The sequence below is a fragment of the Aotus nancymaae genome, unplaced genomic scaffold (genome assembly GCF_030222135.1).
Source record: "Aotus nancymaae isolate 86718 unplaced genomic scaffold, 86718_ANA_hifiasm-v0.15.2.pri h1tg000018l, whole genome shotgun sequence".
Lineage (NCBI taxonomy): Eukaryota > Metazoa > Chordata > Mammalia > Primates > Aotidae > Aotus > Aotus nancymaae.
Genome location: NW_026988430.1, coordinates 17,421,316 through 17,439,686, shown reverse-complemented (window position 1 = coordinate 17,439,686; position 18,371 = coordinate 17,421,316). Strand labels below are relative to the sequence as shown.

At 48.1% G+C, this 18,371-nt stretch overlaps 1 protein-coding gene and 1 long non-coding RNA gene across 7 annotated transcripts in view; one reads left to right on the top strand and one right to left on the bottom strand.

Annotated features, from left to right (window-relative positions):
- The window catches only part of PIK3R6 (phosphoinositide-3-kinase regulatory subunit 6), a 66,279-nt gene extending 52,763 nt beyond the window's left edge, over positions 1-13,516 (bottom strand). For 4 of the 6 annotated variants that reach the window (XM_064378320.1, XM_064378321.1, XM_012457580.2 and 1 more), the window contains exon 1: positions 11,759-11,947. The gene's annotated coding sequence lies outside the window, so the exon portion shown is untranslated. Of the gene's footprint in view, positions 1-1,269; positions 1,503-11,758; positions 11,948-13,442 lie in introns of those variants that run through there. The other 2 variants (XM_012457579.2, XM_021674724.2) reach the window with 2 other exon arrangements.
- The window catches only part of LOC135275760 (uncharacterized), a 126,404-nt gene that overhangs the window by 102,949 nt on the left and 5,084 nt on the right, over positions 1-18,371 (top strand). The gene's annotated exons all lie outside the window — the stretch shown is intronic.

Below are 18,371 nucleotides of genomic sequence, written 5' to 3'. Positions count from 1 at the left end.
CCTCAGGTAATCCACCTGCCTCAGCCTCCCAAAATGCTGGGATTACAGGCGTGAGCTACCACTCCTGGTCTTCCTATATGTAATTAAAAGATAAAAAAGTAAAGTGTTCAAGGAACAGCCCACACCTTAATTTGTAACTGGCACTACTACCTGCTTATATACTTTCATAGGTTGTACTAATTCTAGAATTTACTCCCTTAAAAAAGGCGGGAGGGCAATGGCTTTCCAAAATTGAAAGACTGCTTTAGTATGTTCTATGGTGCCCTCAGCTTTATTAAACCAGATCATTTACACCCAAGACAACAGCTGCCTCTGGAAAGACACCTGAGGCACAGGAGTGGGAAGGTGACTGGCTTTGCGGTATCCACTCTTGTTTCATCATTTAATTTTTTTCCCTGTGTGTCTTTTATATATTCTAAAAGCCTCTAATCCAATAACCAACTTATTAGAAATCCAGAATGTGTTGAAGTGCATGAGCAGGATGCCATCTTCAAGATGCAGATTCTGAGATGTTAGAGAGTGAAGCCGAGGCTGGGCACGGTGGCTCACTCCTGTTATCCCAGCACGTTGGGAAGGCGAGGCAGGCGGATCACCTGAGGTCAGGAGTTCGAGACCAGCCTGACCAACATGGAGAAACCCTGTCTCTACTAAAAATACAAAATTAGTCTGGCACGGTGGTGCATGCCTGTAATCCCAGCTACTCGGGAGGCTGAGGCAGGAGAATTGCTTGAACCCGGGAGGTGGAGGTTGCGGTGAGCCGAGATCGTACCACTGCACTCCAGCCTGGGCAACAAGAATGAAAATTCATCTCAAAAAAAAAAGAGTGAAGCAGAAGGAAGATAGAGGCAGAGGTGGTAAAGGGAGACGGGGAAGTTAGTGGAGGGGAGTGGGAACCTCTAGCTTAAAGGGACCTTAAGAAACATTATCAACCAGTTGCAGTATGTCAACCTTGCTTGGATCCCAGCTCAAACCATAGCAAAAAATTCTAATTGCCTCTGTTACATTAGAGACAATTAGATATCTGAACACTACAAAAATTTTGGGAGCAGACAATACAGTATGTTAGTTATGTTTGAAAAAAGGAATCTTTATCTCTTTTTTAAGTCAAACTTCTAATTTTGAGATAACTGTAAATTCCTATGCAGTGGCAAGAAATAACACAGGGAGTTCTCAGGTGCCCTTTACCTAGTTTCCCCCCAGTGATAACATCTTGCAAAACAATATTACTATGTCAAAACCAAGATATTGATTGGGCGAAGTGGCTCATACCTGTAATCCCAGCACTTGGGGAGGCTGAGGTAGGTGAATCACCTGAGGTCAGGAGTTCAAGACCAGCCTGGCTAACATGGTAAAACCAGTTCTCTACTAAAAATAAAAAAATTAGCCAGGCTTGGTGGCAGGTGCTTGTAATCCCAGCTACTCGGGACGCTGAGGCAAGAGAATCGCTTGAATCCGGGAGATGGAGGTTGCAGTGAGCCGAGATCACACCACTGCACTCCAGCCTGGGCAAGAAGAGTGAAACTCAGTCTCAAAAACAGAAACAAAAAACCGTAGGATATTGATGTCAATACATTTTATTCAGATTTCCCCAGTTTTACCTCTACTTATGTGTGTGTGTGTCAGTCTCTTACCTTTTAAGGATACAGACTAAACTACAAAAAAAGTGTTATTACTTACCCATAAACAGTGGGGTCACAGGTAATTTTTCTTTTAATACATTTCTACATTTTCTGATATCTTAATATTAAGTACAATTGACTTTATGTTTTACGGTGTAACAGATGGCACACACGAAACAAAAAAGCTAACATATTATGTTCAGAAACGTAATAATGACATGAGCATCTGGGAGCCCACCAGTCAATTTAAGAACATTGTGCTGTGGGTTTAACTTAAAAAAAAAAAAAAAAACTATTAAAATAATCACCCCTTTCACCTCTCCCTGGGCTCCAGGAACTGCTGCACTAAGAGGTTGATCCATCCTGTGGGGTGGGCATGACTGACTGGACTCGGAAGAATTGGGTTCGAATCTGGCCCTCCCACCATTGGCCTGTATGGCCCATTTCTGGCCTCTCTGAGCCTTAGCCACCTCCTTGTGAGATCACGCACCCAGAAGCACCAGGTAGAATGTCAGACTATTGAACAGCACCCTGTAGATAAAGGGCCGGGCATAGAGATCAGGTACCCAAAACCCCCGTACAGCGAAGAACATGTCAACCATCCATGCTGTTCTGCCTAAAAATGCTCCCTGGCATGTTATTATGAATAAAAGTAGGCATCAAAATCGGAATGAATGATGAAAATTCAAACACAAAAACTCGAACTTCCTGAAATTTTATTTTATGAAAATGAGACTCTGGCTGAGTCTGAGGCATTTCCAGTCTAAGGGGGAGGAGCTGAAAATGGCAAGACAGTGTGAGCAGAGCCACGGCATGCGGTGGACAGGCAGGTGGGCATGGGGTAGATTCAGGTCCTGACCCCAAATCTAGTGGTGGAGAGAAGCCAAGAAGAGCCTTCCAGATGGGATGCAGGAGGCTGGGGTTCCCAGGTCCCCTCTATGACCTGTGTGGATGTGGAGAAGGATCATTCTAACCTCCACTTGAACCACCCCACCAGGTCCAAGCCACCATCATCTCTTGAACATGGGGCAGCCTTGAAAGAAAAGAAATCTTACAGATAAAGACTAAGAGAGAAGCGTAAATCCCAGGGGTTTTTGTGGCAAATCAAGAGTGTTTCTGGGCTGATTTTTAATGGAAAGCAAAATTCTAAGAAACTTTACCAATAACTATCAGGCTCCCTATTCATTTATTCATTCCTTCATTCACTCACGCATTCACTCATTAAACATTTATTCAGTGTTTCTACATATTTGTGCACATGCTGCTCCCTCGCTCCTCCCACAGGGACCTTTGTGGTCTATTTGCTGTCCTTTGGGGCTGCTGACCACACTACTGTAGGGGGAAAGCCCTCAGGGGACAAGCTTGCACGTAGGCAGGAAATGGAAACAGAAGCAGCTCATTCTCAAAATGCATCAACATCTCATGTGTCTTTGCTTTAGGAATTAGACGAATTTTTTAGGAAATAAAGCTTGCCATTTCCAGCACCAAACCATGCCTCTGCATGTTTTCTCAATTAATCTTGTTTTATTTTATTTTTTGAGACAGAGTTTGGCTCTTGTTTCCCAGGCTGGAGTGTAATGGCACAATCTTGGCTCACTGCAACCTCCACCTCCCCGGTTCAAACAATTCTCCTGCCTCAGCCTCCCAAGTAGCTGGGATTACAGGTACCCGCCACCACACCAGGCTAATTTTTGTATTTTTCATAAAGACAGGGTTTCACCATGTTAGCCAGGCTGGTCTCAAACTCTTGACCTCAGGTGATCCACTCACATCAGCCTCTTAAAGTGCTGGGATTACAGGCGTGAGCCAGTGCACCCAGCTGTTTTCTCAATGAATCTTGATGGAAGCTGATTGTATGTACCATGCCACAAAATGGTGACGATGGCAGGAGCTATCAATAGATTAGGGCAGCCCCATCCTGCACCAAGTGGCTGTTCCTGTTTCACTTCTCATGTATGATTCCTCATTTCAGCAATGCTTACTGTTTCCTGCACTTAGTAGGTGAATAGAAGCTGCAGTCCAGCCCACTGCTCTGCTGACCATTTTGTAATTTACCAGGGCAGGGAGGATGCGGTTTTGCAATTCATCCAAAGAGGAACTTGCTGTAATTTGTCTGCTCAAAGGGTGCCTTCTATATTGGCTGCAGCCCTGCCTAGGCTGTGTCTGCTCCTCCACCCAACTGCCAATTTGCTGAAGGCTGGGAAGCCAGTTAAGCACATGCAATTGTCTTGTACGTAAAATGCAGAAACAAAGCCTGAGAACTGATCAATGAAAAGAGCATCAAACTTCCATCCATAGACTTGGATCTTCTATTTGGGCTGCCCAGAGGGCCCTCTGGCTGTCTCCTGAGTTCCTGGCAATGTTTGGTTGTGTGAGGTTGCTGAATAAATCAAAGATCCTCTTCAGAACATAATCCATGGGGCAAAAATTGCATAAGGCCTGAGAGGTTAGAGATGAATGAATAAGACACAGTTCTTGCCAGGGGCTGCATGGGCTACCAATCTGCAACCTTGTAATGACCACAGGGTGGCTGTACTTGCCCACGATCCCTGGAACATGGTACTTATCCATGGCCTGTTAGGAACTGAAACTCATTCTCTGATTCAAGCTCTCCAATGGCTTCTTGATCTAGTAAACTCCATGCTGCCGACAAGCTCACTTGGTCTTGCCCCAGCGCACCTCTCCAGCTGCATCTTGTCCTGCCAAACTTGATCATACCTCAGGACCTTTGCATGCCCCTGCCTGGGGCATCCTTCCCCTAGCTTTCCCCACAGCTGGCTCCTCCTCAACATTCAGGTCTCATTGTCAATGTCACCTCCTCACCGTCCCCAGCGTGCAACATACTTGTGATGGTTTATTTTACATGTCAACTTGACCAGGCCAAGGGAAGCCCAGATAGCTGATGAAGCATTATTTCTGGAGGTATCTGTGGTGGTGGTGGGGGCTGTTCCAGGAGAGATGAGCATCTGAATGGAGAGAGAGAGTCGAGATCTGCCCTCACCCATGTGGGTGGACATTGCACCATCTGCTGAGGGCCTAAATAGGACAAGAGGGAGGATGAAGGGCAAATGTGCTCTCTCTGCTTCAGCTGGGACAGCCATCCTGCCCTTGGACAAAATCAGCACTCCTGGTTCTCCAGCCTTCGAACTTGGATTGAGACTGACACCATCATCGTCCCTGGTTCTCAGGCCTTTGGACTCACACTGGAATTACACCACTGGCTTTCCTGGGCCTCCAGCTTACAGACCACAGATTATGGACTTCTCAGCCTCCACATTCATGGGAGCCAATCCCTGCTAATACATCCTTTTGTTTTCTCCCCTCACCCCTCCCTTCAGTCTCTCTATCCTGTTGGTTGTGCCCTGACTAATACAATGCTTAAGAAGACTAACCATTTCACAGTTTCATATAAGGGAATCTCAGAGACTGTGCTCTGTCTGGTATATTTTTAAAATTCACTTTCACATAAAAAAACATGCATATGGTAAAAATCTAAAAGGCACAGATAGCTATACAGTGAAAAGCCAGCATCCTTCTTACCTATCCTCTGGCCCAAGAGTCCCCAAACCCCAGGCTGCGGACTGGTACTGATCCATGGCCTGCTAGGAACTGGGCGCACAGCAGGAGGTGAGTGGCTGGTTAGCCAGCAGTACTGCCTGAGCTCCACTTCCTGTCAGATTAGCGTTAGGGGGCAGGAGGTGCATAAGATTGTCATAGGAACGTGAATCCTACTGTGAACTGCGCGTGCGCATGCGAGGGATCTAGGATACCTGTTGCTTAAGAGAATCTAATACCCGATGATCTGAGGTGGAGCAGTTTCATTGCGAATCCATCCCCACCCCAGCTCCATCCACCAAACCTCTTCCCACCCCCAAACCCCATGCATGGAAAAATTGCCTTCCATGAAACTGGTTCCTGATGCCAAAATGGTTGGGGACCGCTGCTGTGGCTCATCAATTGCCTTCTCCAAAAGAAGCCACAGTTTTTGGAAATTTGAATATGTGGTTAACATTTAGAAGTCAGATTTCATATAAAAATCTAGATTTCCAGCTTTGATTGAAGTAACTGGAAGCTCTAACAACACTAGACCCACGATCCCGTGTGGCAACAATTAGCTGGAATTGACATGCAGCTCCCCTGCAGAAGGGCCCTGTGCTCCCCAGGGCCTCAGTGTCCCCACTGAGTCCACAATACAGAAGCTGGGGGCAGTGCCAGGGACACCACACCAGCACTATCAGCCTGTCCATGTCATCATTTATGCTACCTATTGGGCTCGTGAAAGCAGACACGTTGGCAATCATCTTCTATATTGTGGTTCATGTTGTAGTGCACAAAGAGAAAAGTTAACTGCAGAATGTCTGAAGTGGGCTGGGCATTAGGGTTGCCACACAGTGCCCACAGAAGTCTTTCAACAAACACAGCACATCTCTGTACTTCTCCCTAGTACCTGATGTCTTACACAGTAGTAATCCTCCCTTATCTGCAGTTTCTCTTTCTGTAATTTCAGTTGCTCAAGGTCAACCAAAAATATTAAATGAAAAATTCTAGAAATAAACGATTCCTAAATTTTAAATTGCATACTGTTCTGAGTAGCATGATGAAGCCTCTCACCATTCTGCTCTGTCCCACCCGGAATGTGAATCATCCCTTTGTTCAACTGGTGTACGTGGTGCGGGCTACCCAACTGTAAGCCACTTGCTAGCCATCATGGTTATCAAATGAACTGTAGCGGTATCCAGTGCTTGAGCCCAAGTTACCCTTATTTTACTTACCAGTGGCCCCAAGGTACAAGAGAAGTGATGCTGGCAATTCAGATATGCCAACGAGAAGCTGTAAAGTGCTTCCTTTCAGTGAAAAGGTGAAAGTTCTCATCTTAACAAGGAGAGAAAAAAATCGTATGCTAAAGTTGCTAAGATCTATGGTAAGAGCAAATCTTCTAGCCATGAAATTGTGAAAGAAACGTTGGCTAGTTTTGCTGGGTCATCTGAAACGACAAAGTTATGGCCACAGTATATGATAAGTGCTTCATTAAGATGGAAAGAGCAATTAAATTTGTGGGTGCAAGACCTGAGCAGAAATGTGTTCTGATTGACAGCAGTGAGGTTCAGTACTAGTGGAGGCCTTAGGCATCCCCTGGGGGTCTCAGAGTGTGTCCCCTACAGGAAAGGGGACTATGCTATTGCATTTGTTTATCATCTGGCTGCCTCCACTAAAATGTAAGCTCCCCATGGCCAGGAGCTCCATTTTGCTCACTGTTGAGTCCCCATTACCTGACACTGTTTATACCACATGGAAGGCCCTTGATAAATATGCTCAAATGAATGAATGCCAGGTGCTCATATGAATACAAGACAGGGTCACTGTCTCAAAGCTACTGTTGGGCTAGAGGGCAGAAACAAGTCTGTTGGGCATGGTTGCCACAATGAATGACACAGGAAACAGCGATTAGTTTGATGCTCAGAATACTGCAAAGAAGACAGCAGTCCCATAGGAAATGTGAAGACAGACACAATGGTGACAAGGACGTTGTGCCACACTGACCTTGCAGCTCCCTCTGTCACTTGTGGGTGGCCGAGCTGTCTCAGGCCCTATCATGGACAGCTGAGGCTTCAATATTTGTTGCTTTTGTGCCTCAAGGGCCATGTGCAAGGTACTGACCAATCAAGCAGCACGTCAGGGCTCATCTCGAATTTCCTCTCTAGCCCCCACCCCATAGAGCAAGAATACGTCATTACAGGAGAGCAATACATCAGCCTCTGCCCACAGTCAGCAAGACTCCTGGCAGCCGAAATAGGCAGTGGGAAAGTGGCTGAGGGACAAATCCCAACAACCTGGGAGATGCCCTGTGGTCATCCCGCCGTGGCCTCTCACTTACACTTCCCCCAGCACTCACTCGTTATTTCACTTATTCCATAGTTCCTGAGCAAACTTTTTTTTTGAGACAGAATCTTGCTCTGTCACCAGGCTAGAATGCAGTGGCACGAGCTCGGCTCACTGCAACCTCTGCCTTCCGGGTTCCAGCGGTTCTCCTGCCTCAGCCTCCCGAGTAGCATGCCCAGCTTATTTTTATAGTTTTAATAGAGATGGGGTTTCACCACGTTGGCTAGAATGGTCTCAATCTCTTGACCTTGTGACCCACCCGCCTAGGCCTCCCAAAGTGCTGGGATTACAGGTGTGAGCCACCACACCTGCTTCCTGAGCAAACTTCTATGTGTCAGACACTGTTCCAGGTCCTGGGGATGTGGCAATAAGATAAAATAGACAAAATGCCTGCTCTTAGAAAGTTTGCACTTTAATGGGTGTGTAGGGGACAGAAAATCAACCAAATAATTAAATTGTATATTAGATGAAGATAAGTGCTATGAGAATAAAGTTGGGAAGATGAGGGAGGGGTTCTAGAGTTGGGGATGGGTATGCAGTGTATAGATATAGATTTATGGCTCTGTAGATATTTAAATATTGATTTAAATTTAACCTTGTAAATTTTATTATGAATTGATAAATTATAATTGCATATATTTATGGGGACAAAGTGATATTATGATAGACATATATAATGTGGAGTGATGAAATAAGGTTAATTAACATATCCATTGAATACCTATCATTTTCATGGTGAAAACATTTGAAATATTTACTCTCTTAGCAATTGTGAAATATACACCATTATTAACTATAGTCACTCTGCTGTGCAATGGATCTCAGAAACCTTATTCCTTCTAACAGAAACTTCATACCCTTTGACCAGCATCTCCCTATTGCCTCCAAACCCTCCAAACCCCCAAGTGTGTGTGTGTGTGTTTTGTTTTGTTTTGTTTTTGAGACAGAGTCTTACTCTATCACCCAGACTGGAGTGCAGTGGCTCAGTCTCAGATCACTGAAACCTCTGCCTTCTGGGTTCAAGCAATTCTCCTGCCTCAGCCTCCTGAGTAGCCGGGACTACAGGTGCGTGCCACCATACCCAGCTAATTTTTTGTATTTTTCGTAGAGACAGGGTTTCATCGTGTTATCCAGGATGGTCTTGATCTCCTGACCTTGTGATCTGCCCACCTTAGCCTCCCAAATTGCTGCGATTACAGGCATGAGCCACCACGCCCGGCCTTGTGTGTGGTTTTTAAAAGGATGATGAGGGATATCTCCTGAGGAGGTGCCATTTGAGTAGGAACCTGAAAGAGGCCCAGGCAGCAAGCCACGTGGTATCTACAGGAAGACTGCTCTAAGCAAAGAGAATAGCAAAGTCTTGAGTTGCGAGGGTGCCCAGTGTTTTTAAGGGACAGCGTGGTTGGGGTGTAAAGAGTAGGGGACACTAGGAAGATGTTGGGAGACAATTCTCCATAGTTTCTGTTTGTGCATGCCTGGTGAGAATTCTTCTACATCATCTTTTCAAATATGTTTGTATAGCAAATAGCCTTGGAAGATACTGTCCCTTCTAGGACAAAAAGCGGATCTATTTGCTGTCAATACAATAGAGATAATGCGTCCTTTCAGGGTAAAAGTTGGGCAGGTTGTTTGCAGCTCGTCATGAAACTTGGGGTTTCCTAGGCTCAGGGTTCATGGGGTGTGATACACAGAGTCCGCTTGGATTGGCCTCCTTGCTGTGCCCCGGGACTTGGGGGGCAAGGGGAACCTATAAACATGACGCTCATGATGCTAGTTGTGCTGTGAGTGATAGAGTTATTTGTCTCTGCCTCTGGAGTCGCGTATCTTCTGCTGGTGACCATGAAACTGTGGTAGGCTAACTTGTTAGTTATAAGTTAACTTACAACTAACAGATCCTTCTAACTTATAACTCAGGTCCTTCACAGTTCTTGACAGAGGAATGAGATCAGAGACAAAGAATGAATGAACGAACGAAGGGATGAGTGAATTGGGATTCAGAGAGCATTCTTCCTTAAACACAGAACATCTGCAATGAACAAGTCTCAGGCCAGGTGCACACACACAGTTCATCACTGCCTTGGGGTACGACAAGTCCAAGGACCGACCACAGAACCATAGAAGTGTTCTATGGACATGGCAGAAAGAAGCGAATGGGGCCACCTGTTCACAGCTGCTGCTCCCTGTCATTAGTGTGAGATAAAGTGGGGGCGATTTCCTGGCTAGAGAAGATTGAAGTAAGAGGACATGGAGGAGGATCTGAGGAAGCCTGGCTCAGGGTCAGTGTTTCTGTCATGAAGAATCCAGACCTAATAGTCCTCTGGCACCCTGTCCCCCTGTCCCCCTGTCCCCCTGTCCCCCTGTCCCCCCATTGCTTGCTCCTGGGACAAGCTGTTCAGACAGAAGAACCCAGCACCCAGATCTCCCTATACCACACCTACAGGACTAGCCCGGGCAGAAAAGACGCAGAGCTTCCTAGGGCCACATTCAGCCCTGCCTCTTGTCCTCCACCCGCTCCTATGGCACAGAGAGAGGGGACCTGCAGAGCCCAGTCTCCTGCTTCTGTCACCTCCCCTCTTTTCCTGCCAGAGCTGCCTCATGCCCTTAGGGTTTCAGGGGCAGCTCAGCTTGCCAGACAGCACAGCTGTGGGCCTTTTCTCGGATCGGAGCGTGTGGTGAGCTCGCTCGCAGTGAGGGAGTAAGGGAGAGGACAGAGCTCTGGGTCCCCCTCAGCCCTTAGTCCTTGCTCCCACGAGGTCTACTTTTCAGATTCCTTAGGGGCTGGGAGGTGAGGATCCTGCTGTCTGGGCTGGCCCCCATGGACAGGGACAGGCTGGTTTCCTCAGCTGCGTCTGCTTCTGGCTGGAAGGAAACACCTGGGTATGAAAGAGCCAGTGGGGTGGGGCTGGGGAGCATTGTTCCCAGGGCATGGAAGCCTGGTGGGATCTGATGGGGCCTGAATGCAAGGGACCAGATGGCAGCGACTGCAGCCCCCGGCATCTGCAGCCACCATGTCAGTGGAGGCGCTCTCGTGGAGACAGTGTAGGAGCCAGTAACATGTTCTAGTGAGAGGCAGCGGGGGCACGGTGGCCAGACAGATGGCATTCCAATCCTCTCTGTCTGTAGGGCAACTTGGGCTGCTGCTTAAAACCTCTGTGTCTCTTAAAGGGGACCTGACAACAATGCCTACCTCATAGGCTTGTCATGAGACTAAATGAGATGATATTTGAAAACCACTTAGAGCTAAATGAATAAATGGAACAGGTCCACGCCTGCGAGTGCTCTGCACACCCCCCAGTAGCAGCCACACACCGCCTCTAGCTGTACTTTCCCCTACACCTGACTTTTGCATCTGCTTTCCTGCCTCTGGGGGTTTGCACACTTTACTCTCCACCGCTGGGGTGCCTCTTGTCTCCTCTCTGCACACCAGGTCCTCCCTTGAGCCTCAGCCAGGCGCCACCTTCCACGGGACCCTCATTGAGCCCACACCTGGCAGTCTCTCTCTCCCATCCTGCATGTACCTCACACCGCCCAGCTCACTGAGGACCCTGGCACGTGTTACTTTCTGGGTCGGTCACTTGCAGCTGTGTCCGGACCCTCATGGCAGGCAGCAGTCAGCTCCTTCAGGATAGAGACCAGGCCTTGGTCAGACTCTGGCATATAGAAGATCCCCAATTTGTGCATAGGGAGAAAATCGGCTAGACCAGCATGACTTTCATCAAATTCCCCAGGAAAGTGATGGACAGATAATGTCCCAGAAAGGGACCCAGACATTTCCTATTGAGTCCTGCTCCTTGCTAACCCACTCTGCAAGCTTTGGCAAGTTTCTTCATCTCCTTAAGCCTCAGTCTTCTCTCCTATAAAATGGCACTAAAACCCTTATCCAGTCAACCTCTAAATGCCGGTGAGAATCAAATGGGGAAATGGGTGTAGTCCGCAGCACCAGACATGAATAATTAGTCCTATTATTAACGGCATATACAGAATTCCAGAAGAAAGGAGAGCCCTTCTCCCAGGGTCTCATGTCCTTTCATCAAGTGAAAATGGGCTGAAACGATCTTAACTTGGCAGAGTTACCCGGCAGTGTCTGAGGTAACCCTTCTCAGAAAGGCCAGTCCTGGCAGCCCTGAACTTGGGTAAATAAGAGCCAGGGGTGTTTCAGCCCCTTCAGGGGTTCCCTTTCCAGCTCCCTCCTTTCCACCCTTCCATCTGCTCTGCTCAGATCTGCCTCCCTGGGGAGCTCCATCCGAGCCAGCACCTACCTTGGTTTGTTGGCAGCTCCTGGGCTACCCGAGTCCTTCAGCCAACTCCCTGCGGTCCTGTGCGAGGCCCCCAGTCCCAGAGAACCAGATATCTTGGGGTAGCCTCCACGGGTGTCTGCGGGCTTGACTGCGCTCTTCAGATCTGCAGAGAAAAGCTCGGAGTCTCACAGCTCTGTCCCCTCCTCTTCCTTCCCCTTCCTTGTGGCCCTCAGAGCTCCTCCCAGAATGCATCCTGCTGTGAGACTGCTTTCTAAAGAAGCATCTGTGGTCACCCACAGTCACTAGAGGTCCTTTATTCTAATCGTATGTGACTAATTTTAGGGGTCTTGGTGTTGACTGGGGAGGGACTGATGCAGAGAGCCCTGATCTCTCTCTCAAGCTTCAGACTCACCAACCATCCCCCACCCCTGGACATGGCCAGCCAGATGTCCCTCAAGCACCTCCATCTCCACAGGTACAAATGAAGCTCATCATTCCCCCATCTAAGCCCACTTCTCTGTTTCTCACCTCAGAATCAGCAACCTCCGTGTCATCCTAACACCTCCCTCTCCCTTGCCTGTTACATCTCAACTGCACCAAGCCCTGTCAATATCTCATGAATCCTCCACTTTCTTCCATCCCTGTGGCGGTCACTTCTTCATCTGACTACCATGGTCTTCCTCTTGAAACACTACAATAGCCGGAGGTCTCTCTCTAATCCTGCCTTCACCCCACAGCCAAAGATCTCTTTCTAAGAGTGAAGCACAAATCTGTTCATGTTACACTCCTGCTGTAACCTTCAATGGCTCCTTATTACTTTAAAGAGAATGGCCAAACTCCTTAGTGTGACTTGCCAAACCCTTCTTGATCTGGTCCCTCCCTAATCTCCAACATCATACTTTATCCCCTCACTCCAGGCCCTTCCAGAAGTACCGAGGTCTCTTAAGGATCCAGGCTGTGGGAATCTCTTCCCAACCCTTCTCCTGGCTCACCCCTTGTCACTCGTTATTTATCTGAGAAGAACAAGAAACAAGGCTAAGAGGCAGGAGGAAAGTGGAGTGCCAGGGAGGCTGGCAGAAGACAGAGTGCCAAGGAGGAGACAATGGCCAATGATGTCAATGACTGTAGCGAGGACACAGGTGAGGAGAATGAAAAAGCATCCGCTGTCCTTAGCAATTAGGAGAGAGCAGTGCTGGGCAGGGACGGTAGAGCTGCTGGGGGAAGTGGATCAACTACATGGTGACACGTTTGCTACTTTGTCATTTATTTTCTTTCTTTCTTTTTCTTTTTCTTTTTTTTCACATTTTGAAGCCGAACCCTATTTGGGAGAGTCTCTGACACATTTCTAGAGCCTTGAAAAACTCACAGATTCTATGCTGTCACCCTGTTGGGCCTGATGGGTAAATGGCTCTAGAAAGCGACAGATTGCTGACAGCATGGTTTAAACGCTGGATCCAGCTATGCCTGAAATTTGGGTGCTGAATCTACCCTTGGACTGTTCATTGTATATGATCCAATCCATTCCATTCCTTTTTTGGATTAAACCTGTTGGAGTTTGGTTTCTGTCACTTAGCTCAGCCCATAGAGCTTTGAGGCTGTGAAGTCACTGGTCCTTTTCTGTAGGAGCTTGACTAGGTTCTATGCTGAGCCCTCATTTTGTAGAGGAAGCTATTTGGAAAAAAGTCCAGAAATGTAAATTATTTACTCTGTGGCTGTGCCTTCCTCCCATAGCTGCTGCTTTTTTGTCCCCTTCATGTGGCTGAAGTCACATTCTATCTTGCATCTTCATATGAGCATTCTCAGGTCACATGTCTGCCTTGTTCCGCCTCCCTCCTTCAATTAGTTCTGAAAGAGCAGGGGCTAGGGTGTTGATTATTCCATCCATCACAGGGTGAGAGGGTGTCAAGAGAATGTTTGGCTTATTTATAAAGCAAATGGGTGACTGAATGAAGGAAATGAACAAGCCCAGGACAGGATAAAGGACCAAGAACTCAAGAACCCCTGCAGGTTCCAGACTCAGCAGCAGCCAGGCAGTGTGGCCACCCTGGGCAGCCCCTCTCCTTATCAGCCTTGGCTTAACTGAATCGGAAATCACAAGCCGATGTCACTGCTTGTGGCCACTTTGCTCTCTTATCATCAGCTGCTGTCTCTGCAACTGCATTGGCTGTGGTAGCCACAGAGGGGGCAGCTTGGTGACCATAGAGAGCCCCAGAGTTATCCCTTGCAAAGAGGAGCTAGGGTGCTTTCATTTTCGAGTGCACACAGCTACTAAAGAGAGCAGGAGGAGGAGGTGACAATAGGAAGGACCAAGTTCCCCCAGGGCCCCCAGTGCACTGCCCCTGCCATTCCTGAGGCAAGGCAGCACTGCCCCATTGGCCAACCCCAGTCAAGTCTTTCCTCTCCAGACCATGTTCTTACGATTTGTTTAATCTGGGTTTTCCAGGCTGTGCTTTTACCAGGTTTCTCATGTATACCAGTCTCCCAAAAGCAACCCCTCTCCCCCTGCCAAAAAGGCAAATGATCTGTTGGCATCAGAACTGTGAAAATTAGGGTTCCTCGCCTTCATTGTACTAGTTCGCAGATGACTCGGTCAGCTAATGGAGGCAAAGCCACCCCAGAGTGATCAATGCCCAAGATACAGAAGAAAAAGGCCCATCATCTATTACCACTCCTCCTCCTCCTCCTCCCTCCGCCACCCTCCTCTGCCAAGTGAGGGTCCCCACTCCTGGTGGCCCTTCTGGGCACAACTGCAGTGGCCTCTCCTCAGGTTCTCCTGTCTCAGCTGGCATGATTGTAAGTCTGTCCATATAACTCACCTTGGGGTTACAAAGTTCCTTATCTTTTTTACAGACTAACCATTGCTTCAGTTCCATCCTCATCCATTTTCCAATCCATTACAAAGCAGCTGAGGGCTTTAAACAAAAATTGAATCTTCTTGCAACTGTGGACAAAGCTGTGGGTGAGAAGGGCCGGGTACCAGCACCGGGGAGCTCTGCAGGACCACAGTGTTGGAGTCAGGCAAGAATTACCTGCTTTGGACAGGAGACCCCCAGGGTCGCTTGTGCCTTTGCCTGCAGTGCCGCCCACTGTGGGAGCTGCTCTGGGATTATTCAGCATCAAAGGCAGCAGAATTCATCATCTCAGTTTTCTAAGGAACCCACATACACAAAATACTAATAAGCAATGTCGATTTTACTAAAGATTACCTAGAAGGATGAAGGGAGTATACATCATACGTCTCTTAGGAAACTATTCAAAAGTCCTCTGTGGATAGCTCTGTCATCCAGACGTCCCTCCTCCATGCTATGCCATTGGACTGGGCAGCCTGGAATAGGGTGGGGTTTGTGCTTTTTCCTTTCTCTCTTCTCCCCACTAGCATTGGTTCTTCCCTCTCAGATTTTTTCACAGATATATCCAAATTGTCTTCTCAGTGTGTTCAGAGCACTTCAATTCCATTCTAATTCTTAACTCACCATTTTTCTACCCCAGCCCGTGACCACTACCCACACAAATAGCTCTCTGGTTGGCAGGACCCATTTTTAGGACACTGTGAGAGGTAATAAGCCAGAAGAGAACTGTTAGAAAAACACATTCTGCTTCGGTTAGACAATCACCTCATGAGTCAGATACGGTTATACAGACAGGTAAAGTTTAAAGGCTCACATCCCTGGTGGTGGTGGGACTCGAACCATGGACCTCCCCACCCCGGTCCCAGGACTTCCCACCCAACCCCAGGAAGACCTGTAGGCTAAGCCAACCTGATTCCTGAATCACTTAACTTCCCTCCAGGAAGGCTAAGGCAGTGGCACAGGCAGGACCCACCTGCGGGCACCTCTCCCTCTGGTACAGTCCCTTTAGCTCTCACCCACAGCGTAGGGGCAGGCAGGGCAGCATCATGATCTAAGCCAGTGGTTCACTAAGGGTGGTCCCTAGATCGACAGCATCAGCATTGCCCTGGCAATCTGTCATCAACTAGTACTGTCTGCTGTGCTGTGGAAAGGGAGGAACAGGGCACACCTCGGGAATTTTCTATCCTTCCAGCTGTGTTATTTGGCAGGGTTTGTGCAGAATCAGGACTAATGGGGTGACAGAAGAAGCAGATTTATGCTTTATATCCAACCAGTCACCCTCTCAGCCATCTTTCTTATTTTTGGTGGTGGGGGGAAAGTTTTGATTTTAAATGCCATCAATGTTCTTTTTTGGTTAAGCTGTAATGTTTAAAAAACTTGTCATGTAGGCTGGGCATGGTGGCTCACAACTGTAATCCCAACACTTTGGGAAGCCGAGGCGGGTGGATCAGCTGAGGTCAGGAGTTCCAAACCAGCCTGGCCAATGTGGTGAAACTCTGTGTCTGCTAAAAATACAAAAATTAGCCGGTGTGGTGGTCGGCGTCTGTAATCCCAGCTACTCGGGAGGCTGAGGCAGGAGAAACGCTTGAACCCAGGAGGCAGAGGTTGCAGTGAGCCGAGATTGTGCCAGTGTCTCCAGCCTGGGCGACAGAGTGAGACTCTGTCTCAAACAAACAAAGAAACAATAACAAAACTAGTCAAGTCATTCATAAATGTATTTCCATTATAAAAACACTCAAACATTGTAGGACCACAAGAGTAAAAACGGAGAGTCTCTCTCCTCCCCCTCCCCAATTTCTTTACCCTCCCACCCAATGATAACCATGATCAATAGCTTAGGATGGTTTACAGACATGAGCGCCGTACAAATTGTTCTTCAACTTGCTTTGTTTACCTGAAGATCATTATATATCAGTATATATGTAATGATCAACCGCATTCTTTTCTTGAATTCAAATGTACATTTTTGTTTGGACTAGTCACACATTTACAAGGTACGAAAGGGGAAGGACACAGAGAAAATCAGTCACTCCATCTTCTGAAAGCTGCCCTTCAGGTGGTGAAGAAACCTTGTGAACTCTTCCTTCTCTTTTGCAGGTGTGACTGTCCCCTGTCCCAGACTCCTTGGTACTGGCAGCTCTGGGGTGGGGTGAGGAGGCAGAGACCTTGGGGTTGCCATGGAGGGTGGGGCCTGGTCTCTTCTCATTTCCCCTGTTCTCCTGGCTGACTTGAGAGGGAGACCAAGTGGACCCCACCCCCCTTCCTCTCCCACAGCCCCTAATACCACAGGTTCCTCCCTGGACAGGCTTTTGCTGGAGGAGCTGAGCTGGGGAGGTGTTAGGAGTCTCTTGATCTGCATAATATGCATATCACCCTCTCCATTTTCTTCTCCCAAATGAACTCACACCAGGAAGTGGAACAAATCAAGATGGCTGGGGTCAACCAGGAGATCAGTGGGAAAACTCAAAGACCCCAACCTCTTATTATTTATGCAAATTGCCTGCCCTCCACACATATGTGTAGGACCACACACATACACACACACTGAGACACACCCCTAAAAGTGAGCCAAGCCACCTCGCTGGGCCCTCATCCTGGCACACGCCTCTCACTCTGTGTGACCCTGCGCAGGCCTCTCCCCATCTCTGGGCCTCAGTTTCCTCCCCTGTTACCTGAGGGGCTGGAGATTGGGTTTGCAAAGCCCTCCTCAGCTTTCTCAACCCCAAAACAATTCTGTTCTGGCCTCAGAGACTTTAGGCTACAGTTTTGCTCAGAGAAGGTCTCTGGTCCCTGGTGGCAAGGGCCCCTTCCTTTGGTGTGTGGGAGTGGGGGCTGCTCTGCTCCCTCCCTTCTCTTTCCCAGAGGTCTCGGGGGACCACCTTCAGTCTGCTCTGGAGCCAGGAGCGACATTCTCCATTCACCAAGGGCTTCCTTCCTGACTGCCCTCCCCTCAGCAGTGGTCAGTGCAGACTAACCTGGAGCACAGCCAACCCAGTCTGGCCCCAGCTTTGCTCTCCTCTATCCCCCTGCCAACTTTTCACTCCTGCCACCCCCACCATTCCTGAGGGTGTGTGAACACAGCTTCTATTTTGAAACTGTCAGAGCTTCTCCAGTGTTCCATTAGAAAGGAAATCATCCTTCTCAGAGATCTGTGTGATCCTTTTCTGGGCCTCAGTTTACTCACTACCCACACGAGAGGTTCAAGAGAGCAGCAGAGTTAGTGGATAAGTGCAGGGACTCTGAAGCCCACCTGTCTGTGCTTACATCCTGGATTTCCCCCCTCTTTTTTTTGAGACGAAGTGTCACTCTGTTACCAAGGCTGGAGTGCCTCAGCCTCCCGAGTAGCTGGGACTACAGGTGCATGCCACCACGCCTGACTAATTTTTTTCATATTTTTAGTAGAGACGGGGTTTCACCATGTTGGCCAGGATGGTCTCGATCTCCTGACCTCGTGATCCACCTGCCTCGGCCTCCCAAAGTGCTAGAATTACAGGCATGAGCCACCACACCCAGGCTTTGATTCCCTTTTTACTGTCTCTGTGACCTTGGACAAGTTACTTGTCTCTGCCTCAGTTTCCCCACCTGTAAAAGGGCATAATACTGCCTACCTTGTGGGGTTGTGAGGAGTCACAAACAAGTTAACAGCAGCACCTGACACATGCTCAGTTAGTGCAGAAAGTGTTTGCTAATAGCTCAGTTCACCTGTAATCCCAGCACTTTGGGAGGCCGAGGCAGGGGGATCACGAGGTCAAGAGATCAAGATCATCCTGGCCAAAATGGTGAAA